This window comes from Mytilus californianus, unplaced genomic scaffold (genome assembly GCF_021869535.1).
Source record: "Mytilus californianus isolate M0D057914Y unplaced genomic scaffold, xbMytCali1.0.p SCAF_9, whole genome shotgun sequence".
Lineage (NCBI taxonomy): Eukaryota > Metazoa > Mollusca > Bivalvia > Mytilida > Mytilidae > Mytilus > Mytilus californianus.
Window position 1 is genome coordinate 9,952,411 of NW_026262745.1, and position 9,613 is coordinate 9,962,023.

At 32.6% G+C, this 9,613-nt stretch overlaps 2 long non-coding RNA genes across 2 annotated transcripts; one reads left to right on the top strand and one right to left on the bottom strand.

Moving 5' to 3' along the window:
• Positions 1 to 3,020: 3,020 nt before the first annotated feature.
• Positions 3,021 to 3,749, bottom strand: LOC127716587 (uncharacterized). Its single transcript, XR_007989013.1, has 3 exons — positions 3,705 to 3,749; positions 3,345 to 3,560; positions 3,021 to 3,272 (listed from the first exon to the last, which is right to left on the bottom strand). It is a non-coding gene; the product is annotated as an uncharacterized LOC127716587 (long non-coding RNA).
• Positions 3,750 to 4,570: 821 nt separating this feature from the next.
• LOC127716589 (uncharacterized) lies at positions 4,571 to 8,175 on the top strand. Its single transcript, XR_007989016.1, has 2 exons — positions 4,571 to 4,690; positions 8,014 to 8,175. It is a non-coding gene; the product is annotated as an uncharacterized LOC127716589 (long non-coding RNA).
• The last annotated feature ends 1,438 nt before the right edge of the window (positions 8,176 to 9,613 follow it).

Consider the following 9,613-nt stretch of genomic DNA (forward strand, 5'->3'; position numbering starts at 1 on the left):
CCTGCAATCGCTCTGAACAATTTTACTTCCATTTGTCTCCTGTTAAAGTCATCTTCATGATTATACAAAGACGGCATTTTGAGAACAACTATGTAAAATGTGTTCTTATTCTTGATGGATTTACTTTTATACGTGTATGAAAAGGTCTAAATCTATAATTTAACACTTTTATATTTATATAAATACATGAATAGATAATATCATCAGTGTCAATGATCTTTTCAAATAGCAGGCGTAATAAGTTGGTCATACCAGCATGAAATAATCTCAAAAGTTTTAAATGTAATCCATATTTATTTATCAAATGTATTTTATGAGGGCCCCGCCGAATGGCGGACGCCCTATAGTGATCAGTCTGTCCGTCCGTCCGTCCGTAACAAATTGTGTCCGCTCTATATCTAAAGAACCGTTATGATTTCAAAGTTTATACTTGACATGTATATTAACCAACACCAGAGGGTGTGTCATAATGTATGTACAACGTCGTAGGTCAAAGGTCAAGGTCAAAAACTTTGGTTTTAGTTGACAACCCCATGTCCTATGGTTAAGATCGTGTCATCTCTATATCTTGAGAACCGTTATGATTTCAAAGTTTATACTTGACATGTATATAAACCAACACCGGAGGGTGTGTCATAGTTAATGTACAACTTCCAAGGTCAAAGGTCAAGGTCAAAAACTTTGGTTTTAGTTGACAACACCATGTCCTATGGTAAAGATCGTGTCCGCTCTATATCTTGAGAACCGTTATGATTTCAAAGTTTATACTTGACATGTATATAAACCAACACCAGAGGGTGTGTCATAGTTTATGTACAACTTCCTATGTCAAAGGTCAAGGTCATAAACTTGGGTTTCAGTTGACAACCCCATGTCCAATGATAAAGATACAAATTTTTTACCACACATTATTCACAGCGGGGCCCACAGAGATGGCTCCCATCTCAATGATATCTAGTTTCTTTTTAAAAATATGTTTAAAGGATTTTTCTCTTCTTTCTGGACTCTTTTTGTACTGTACATGTAGTGTTTGAGGATTATACAGGTAATGTTAGGTTTTGGCTTTTGGAACTTGATATATACTTCATTTCTCACAAAGTTTGGATTCCCTAATGCGAAAATGAATTTTTGCAAGCTATCGTCTTCAACATGATAACTTATCCCGATTGTCAAGTATTAAGTATACATATTTGTGAGTAAAGCAATTATGAAGTGCGTACGTTTCTTATCAGAATTTCCTTGAAAGAGTTACAGCTGCTTTCGTATAAGCCATTGATTCAAGGGATTATAATAATGGTTGAATTGCATTTTTGAAAGTTTTCATCGTGACGAATGGAATATCTCCATTACTTATAACCAACAAATAAATGTTTCATTTTTTGTTGCCATCCTGCATGCAACACGTCCTCGTCCTCTTATTTTAAGTTGTTCTGAGTAGAAACATGGGTGCCACTTATGATTCAGGAATGATTAGCCCTTCTGGATAAGCAGAGTTAACTTTAAGTTTTGAAAGGAGGAGTTTTCGTTGCACAATCTTCATTTTGCATTCAAATTATTTTGAAGAATATTTTGACCGTACGATTTATGATAATTTGCTTTCAGTCATTCTCCGTCATAATCTTGCTGGAGTACTTTTTATGAAAAAATATTAAAATAGTCAATTTCTGATTGCAAAGTATTTATACCATCAAACGAATATGAATCCCAGTTTTTTTTCAACTTATTGACATTTCCATTGTCTAAGGGAACAGCCATTTGATATTCGAGAGGGGAAGGGCTGGACGATTTCGATAACTAAAAGTTGGGCGTGGCAAGATCTGAAAGAATTGCCTCTCCTGTTTGTGTCGAGCAAAATGCCGGAAATAAATGTGTACAAAAAAAAAAATTCTTGCAAAAGAATGAAAAACAAATAATCGAGACTCGCAAAAGGTGATAAAATATTCCGTCAGAAAAAATCCTCCTGAGTGCTTTCAGTTGTTCACAAGTCAAGATTTACAAAAAAGTAACGCTCATAAATGAAAAGAATTAAAATCAAAATATATATGTTTGCCTTTGCTTTACGCAGAATATTATTTCAAGTAATTAGATAAATTTAGTTCAATTTACAGTTAATGGGCCATGTTAAGATTTATCAAAAATAGAGCTGTGGAATGAATCGAAAAAGTGTATTCATTTCTTTTTTCTTAAAACATATTTAAAGTAGAGGCGAAAGATACCAAAGGGACATTAAAACTCATAAGTCAAAAATAAACTGACAACGCCAAGGCTAAAAAAAGTAAAGACAAACAGACAAAACAACAGTACACAAAACACAACAAAGAAAACTAAAGACTGAGCAACACGAACCCCACCAAAAACTGGGGGTGATTCCGTGTGCTCCGGAAGTAATAGTATAAATTGGTTCATTTGCAGTAACATCCAGTAAAATTTCCTCTCAGTAAAATTATTGTGCAAAAGTAATTTCCCTCATGTTAGATCTCATAATATCTTTTTCACACGAATGGTCAAATATTTAAGTCTTGAGTAAACTTTACCGAATTAGCAATTAATACATTATTACTTAAATGAAATGTTAGCCACATAAAAAAGTCTTTAAATAAGAGTCATAAGAGATATATAAGAGAGACTCCATAAAATGTGTGGTTTATAAACCAAAAAGGGACATTCATGTAACACACAACTGGATTGTACTGTTATTTATTTATGTTTCTGGATATAATAGCTTAATAGTAATTATAGGTCGTTGTATTAGAAGAAATAAACATTGGAAATACGAACACACTCCTTCATATGAGGTCAAAGATATTAGAACAAAATACGATTTAGAAAAAAAGATGACCGCCTACTATTAAATTTCAACAATTAACACTCTGATAAAGTTACAAACACTGATAATGATAATGATTTTCATATGTAAATGAGAAACAAATGAATTTCAGTAGAAACAAGAGAAAAATCGCAGAAGTTAAATCTTAAAATTACCAAATTAAAAAAAAAATATCATTCCTTTTTAGGAAACAAAGATCAGATCCAAGATGGTGCCTAAACCTCATTGGTGCTCAGGTGAAAGTTCAAAAATTTTAAGCCTGGTATCTATGATGAGTTTATTTACAATGCATATCTATCTGGAGTAGTCATAAAATAATATGAAATAAAAAATACAGTCACTTGAAATGCGCGATTTCTAAACTTACCTTCACCTAGTGTTGGTGACATTATATCTACCTACAATATGGAATTAGTGATTAGTAAACAAACAAATCGACATTCACCTAGCGATTATCGTATTATATCTACCTACAATATGGAATTAGTGATGAGTAAACAAACTAATCGACATATACCTAGCGATTATCGTGTTATATTTATCTACAATATGGAATTAGTGATTAGTAAACAAACAAATCGACATTCACCTATCGATTATCGTGTTATATCTATCTACAATATGGATATAGTGATAAGTAAACGAACAAATCGACATTCACCTAGTGACTATCGTGTCATATTTATCTACAATATGGAATTAGTGATTAGTAAACGAACAAATCGACATTCACCTAGATATTATCGTGTTATATTTATCTACAATATGGAATTAGTGATTAGTAAACAAACAAATCGACATTCGCCTAGCGATTATCGTATTATATCTACCTACAATATGGAATTAGTGATTAGTAAACAAACTAATCGACATATACCTAGCGATTATCGTGTTATATTTATCTACAATATGGAATTAGTGATTAGGAAACAAACAAATCGACATTCACCTATCGATTATCGTGTTATATTTATCTACAATATGTAATTAGTGATTAGTAAACGAACAAATCGACATTCACCTAGTGATTATCGTGTCATATTTATCTACAATATGGAATTAGTGATTAGTAAACGAACAAATCGACATTCACCTAGCGATTATCGTGTTATATTTATCTGCAATATGGAATTAGTGTAGTAAACAAACAAATCGAAATTCACCTAGCGATTATCATCTTATATTTATCTACAATATGGAATTAGTGATTAGTAAACAAACAAATCGACATTCACCTATTGAATATCGCGTTATATTTATCTACAATATGTAATTAGTGATAAGTAAACGAACAAATCGACATTCGCCTAGTGATTATCGTGTCATATTTATCTACAATATGGAATTAGTGATTAGTAAACGAACAAATCGACATCCACCTAGTGATTATCGTATTATATCTACCTACAATATGGAATTAGTGATTAGTAAACAAACAAATCGACATTCACCTAGCGATTATCGTGTTGTATTTATCTACAATATGGAATGAGTGATTAGTAAACATAAAATCGACATTCACCTAGCGATTATCGTGTTATATTTATCTACAATATGGAATTATAGTGATTAGTAAACAAACAAATCGACATTCACCAAGCGATTATCGTGTTATATTTGTCTACAATATGGAATGAGTGATTAGTAAACAAACAAATCGACATTCACCTAGCGATTATCGTGTTATATTTATCTACAATATTCAATAAGATAATGCGCAACAGAAATTCAAACTTCTTGAATTAGTCGTAAATCAACAAAACGGCATTCACATAACGCTTATATCTTATATAGCGAATTATATCTTCATACAGCAGTCTTTTAAGTAATATGTAATAGAAATTCAGTCGTTTGGAATGAGTGGTTAGTAAACTAACACAATGGCATTCATGTGGTGATAAATATGTCCACCTAATACAGTCAATTTTAAAAGTAATATATGCAACATAAATTCGTCCTTTTTAAATTAGTTCTATGTAAGCAAACAAATGGGCATTCATCTAGCGCTTATTGTATTATATTACATATGGTGTAGCATTCTCCTGTTTTCATTGGATATTATGATCACGTGTTTCAAAGGTTATTTTGTGTATCCGAAGCCTTGATTCTATTTTTAAGTATATTGACGCTATATTTCTATTTCTCTAATTCTTCGTCAATTTATCCCTTTCTGCACCCATTGTATAAACAAAATTTAATCAACGTGTGGTTCGTTTGATCTCAGTTCTTCATTGGTTAAAATCCGATGATGACGTCGAATTTTCTTGCTTTCCTCTGAATTTCCTATTGTGACGACATGAAAAAAGGCGACCATGCTTGATGACGTCACATAGAAAGAACACATCTATTTGCAGATCATTCGAAAAGAAGGAATAAATTTGCCTGCGTATTGTTTGAAAATCATTAGAGAAACAGATTCCACCACCAAATCTCGTGTAATACGATATTTATCCACTCTCGACAGTTAAATTTTAAATATTTAAAACGCTGGGCGAGCCTCGCGTTTTAAATTTGAAAATTTAACTGTCTCGAGTGGATAAATATCGTATCACACTCGATGCAGTGGTAGAATCTATATTTATATGTATATTGACGGTCAATATAAAAAATCTTGCTATAAATTTAGATTTATGACGTCATGACGTCACAAATAACAACCATAAAGGAAGCGCCGAGGACGAAAAGAAAGGTTGCAAGTTTATCAGAAGGAGATATCAAGAATTTTATGTTAAATACAGACGCTAAGAATACAAGAAAGCTAACGCAACAAGCTATGAAGTTGTTCAAAGAATATTGATATTTTGAATTACATGTTAAAATTCTTGCAAAATACATTTTAAAAATACACAGAAAGAACATTGAACGCCATTTTCCTAATACATTATTTACATATGTAATATATAAATTAAGGATTTTCACTCAGTCAATACGTTGTATATGGACCTGTTAGATTATATTGACACTCGGGCTTCGTCCTCGGTCAATATAATCTGAACAGGTCCATATATAACGTATTGTCCTCGTCAAAAGTCCATAATTGATAAATATCTACCTACAACAGTCCATTAGATAATGTGCAATAGAAGTTCAGACTTTTGGAATTATTGGTTAGATATAAGAAGATGTGGTATGAGTGACAATGAGACAACTCTCCATCCAAGTCACAATTTGTAAAAGTAAACCATTATAGGTCAAAGAACGGCCTTCAACACGGAGCCTTGGCTCACACCGAACAGCAAGCTATAAAGAGCCCAAAAAATTACTAGTGTAAAACCATTCAAATAGGAAAACCAACGGTCTAATCTATATAAAAAACGAGAAACACTTATGAACCACATCAACAAACGATAACCACTGAACATCAGGTTCCTGACTTAGGACAGGTGCAAATAAATGCAGCGGGTTTAAACGTTTTAATAGGCGCCAACCTTCACCTACCTGAAACGATAGAGTAACATCACAACATTAAAAGACACACTATAAAATATCAAATGAAATGGCTTAACTCAATCAAAAGATATATTTACAAAAACAAGTGAACATAGTTAATCAACAAGCAAGTATCAATATTGGAACGCCACTGATATATAAGTACAGAAACATGTGAAGAGCTATATGGCCAAAAGGGGCCTAAATAAACAGCCAAATCCTTCAACTTTATATCTAGGTTGATTAAGATGTAGGTCCTACATCAGGATGTCATGTTACTTTAAATTTGGAATCTGAGACAAGAGGACAAAGTCATAAAAACAAACGACTAAAATCGACAATATACAAGTTTTACGGTCAACATCACGAATTGACTGACAGAAAAACAAATTCAGCCTCTTGGAACAAATGGGTAATAAACCAACAAAAAAGCATGGGCCTAGCGATTATCACATTATATCTTATCTACAGCAGTTTTTTTTTTTAAAGTAATATGCAATAGAAATTCAGCCTCTTGATATTAGAAGTTAATAAAATAGGACATTCACTTATATTAGTGTTAAATGGGATTGTTATGTATCGAAACAGGAATGCGAATGTATTCTTATAATAAAGGTCGTTGATATTTAGGTCTTATTACGATGTAGGACATCAAGATGTCATGTTACACTAAATTTAGAATAAATTAGCAGTTGGAGGAGGTGAGTCCCCAAAATACAAACACTGGTAATAGAATAATGGGTGATTCTCTGGTGTGATTTCACAACAATTTCAGGAGACATATCTAATATCTTAGGAAATTTGTTATAAGCAACGCACATGATGAGTTCTCATCGATTGTTCTTCATTATGTATCTTCAAATGTGAGTTAAATTCTTAATTCACACAAAATTCCTTTAACTTAGCCAGAGCGTATTATTTACAGTCATTATTGGTGTTGTACTTCTGGTATTTTCACGTTTAAGCTCTTCCTCTGATGCCCATATATTGCAGCCAATTAACTGTATTTCCATGCTTGGTGTTAAAGTGTGCTTAGAGTTTAGACGGTCTTAAAGGTGAAATGTTGTGTCGTTTTTAGCTGTAGTGACGTAAACCCCGTGCGATTTTCATGTATGAGGTACTTTCCTGCATGACGCATATTTAACTGAAATGTTCCAAAGTCTTGGGTTCAACTATATGTATTTGCTTAGTTACCTGAAAGCCAGAAATACCAGGAATCTGTTTTTGTATGATGTCGGTACATGTATTAATGATGTTTGTTCAAAGCCATGTATTATTGAGGATCTTATTTTGTGCTCGAGATTGAGGCCACCTTTCGAAGGTGTGTGTTTATGTGCCCTTGGTGAGTAACTTACCGAGTGCAAGGAATAGCTTGTATTTCTGTCTCGGCTACCTCAGAATCTGGAGCAGTTACCACATCGACGTTCTAGTCATTTGCTCTAAGTTTCCTCTTCCTTATTGCTTTTATCGTTTCTTTTCAGATTTCTCCTTGATACATGTAGCAGTCTTTAATTCACAACTCTTGATCTTCTGTCAATTTCATCTCCAATAAACATCTTTGCCTAAAGTATATCATAATAAAATTTCATCGAACAAGATGTATATGATGGAAAAAGCCAAATGTTCATTATCAATATGTAAGTTTATTTAGAATTGGATTCGTATTAAGTATTAACAAGATTTTTGTTTTTCTTATCGTATACAATATGCATGGTATAAATTCCCGGATGGAGTGTAACTTTTAACATTTATTACAGGAGCAGTGAAAACGTTTATGAAGATATGGTGTACAGAGTTGACGTTTCAACCAAAGACTGATTCTGATTCACTGTCGACGGAAAAGGTGGAAGGAAAGAAATAGGTCAGACAAGGATGGATATATTAAATTGGAAACTGAAATATTCAGTATCATGCAGACGTGAGTAAATTGATCATCATGAACGGAATCATTCCTTTTTCATTATAGATCGTGAATATATACAGACCAATTATAACAATAAAACTCTAAAACTTTCGGTTTCTGTTTTTAAATTTTGGGTTGTTGTCTTGACTAATTATAAATTATTTATATTTATACTTGTCTATCGTTGCAGGAAAATAGGCAGCATGGTATTAAAATACTGATCAAATGTTTGTCAATATCCAACAGAAAAACATTTAGCATCAAGTAATAGTACATAACAATAAAGAGGCAGAATACAAAAAAGTCCAAATTGAGGGCATGATGTAAGAACAACATAGTGAATACAATGGATAGTATACAAAAACTATAGCTGTGCCAAATCGAACTAATATAAAAACCAGTACTGTAGTCAGTTGTTGCTCCGAATAGTTTGACATCCTGGTCCTCAGGAAGCAGCCGTCATATGATTTTAACTGTTTATACATTGAACCAGAGTAGCGCCAAATTAACAGTTTTAAATTACTGTTATGGCCCAATATCATTCTAACATGCGATGTGTTATTCAAACATCGGGATTACGTTTAACCCATACATGTATTGCATATACCACCTAACGTTGAGTCATCATGTTGTGCCAATATCAGCCCAATTTGTACTCATACATTTTAAGACAACGTTTATAAACAACGTTGGACCAACAAAATAAAGTATTTTGAGCCACTAGTGTCCCAACGTACTAATGTCGTCTGTGAATCCACTACTAAATCTTTAAACGTGATCAATCTTTTTAATTTATCACAGCGTTCATTCTTTCAAAAGTTATTTGTTATTCCGGAAAATAAATCATATAAATTCGGGTATTTCTAAGTTATCCACTTACCACAATGTTTAAACATGTCCTTTTCTATTTCATGAAATATGAGTACACACCTTTGCGACCACTTGCTTAGTTATTACTTTTTTCTCTTCATAGTCTCGTTCACTAGATGATCTTAATAGTTTGTTTTGTTGTATTTTGTAGACTGTTGTTTGTTTGTTGGTCGTTTTTCGTTTTTGCCATGGCGTTGTCAGTTGATCTTCAACTTATGAGTTTGAATATCTCACTTTGGTATCTTTTGCCTCTCTTATACACTTCAATATTGTAAAACGTGGCATTCTTTTCTGTAAATTGAATTTGAAATCATTTATAAAATGATTCCGACACATCACAGTTTATAGATATATGGAGAGTTTTAAATCATGATATTAAAATATTTACATTGCGTGGACCAGGGCTAAAACAAAGTCTCCTCTCCCAGATATATACAGTATCAGCTTCATATTATTGAAGATTACGAACTGTGGCATTCGTTATAGTCGTTTGATATCTATACTGACTTTGAGCCATTTGTGAAAAACGTAGAAATGGCGTCGTATGAATCTTAAAGTGTTATATTTCCATTTTTGATAAAAAT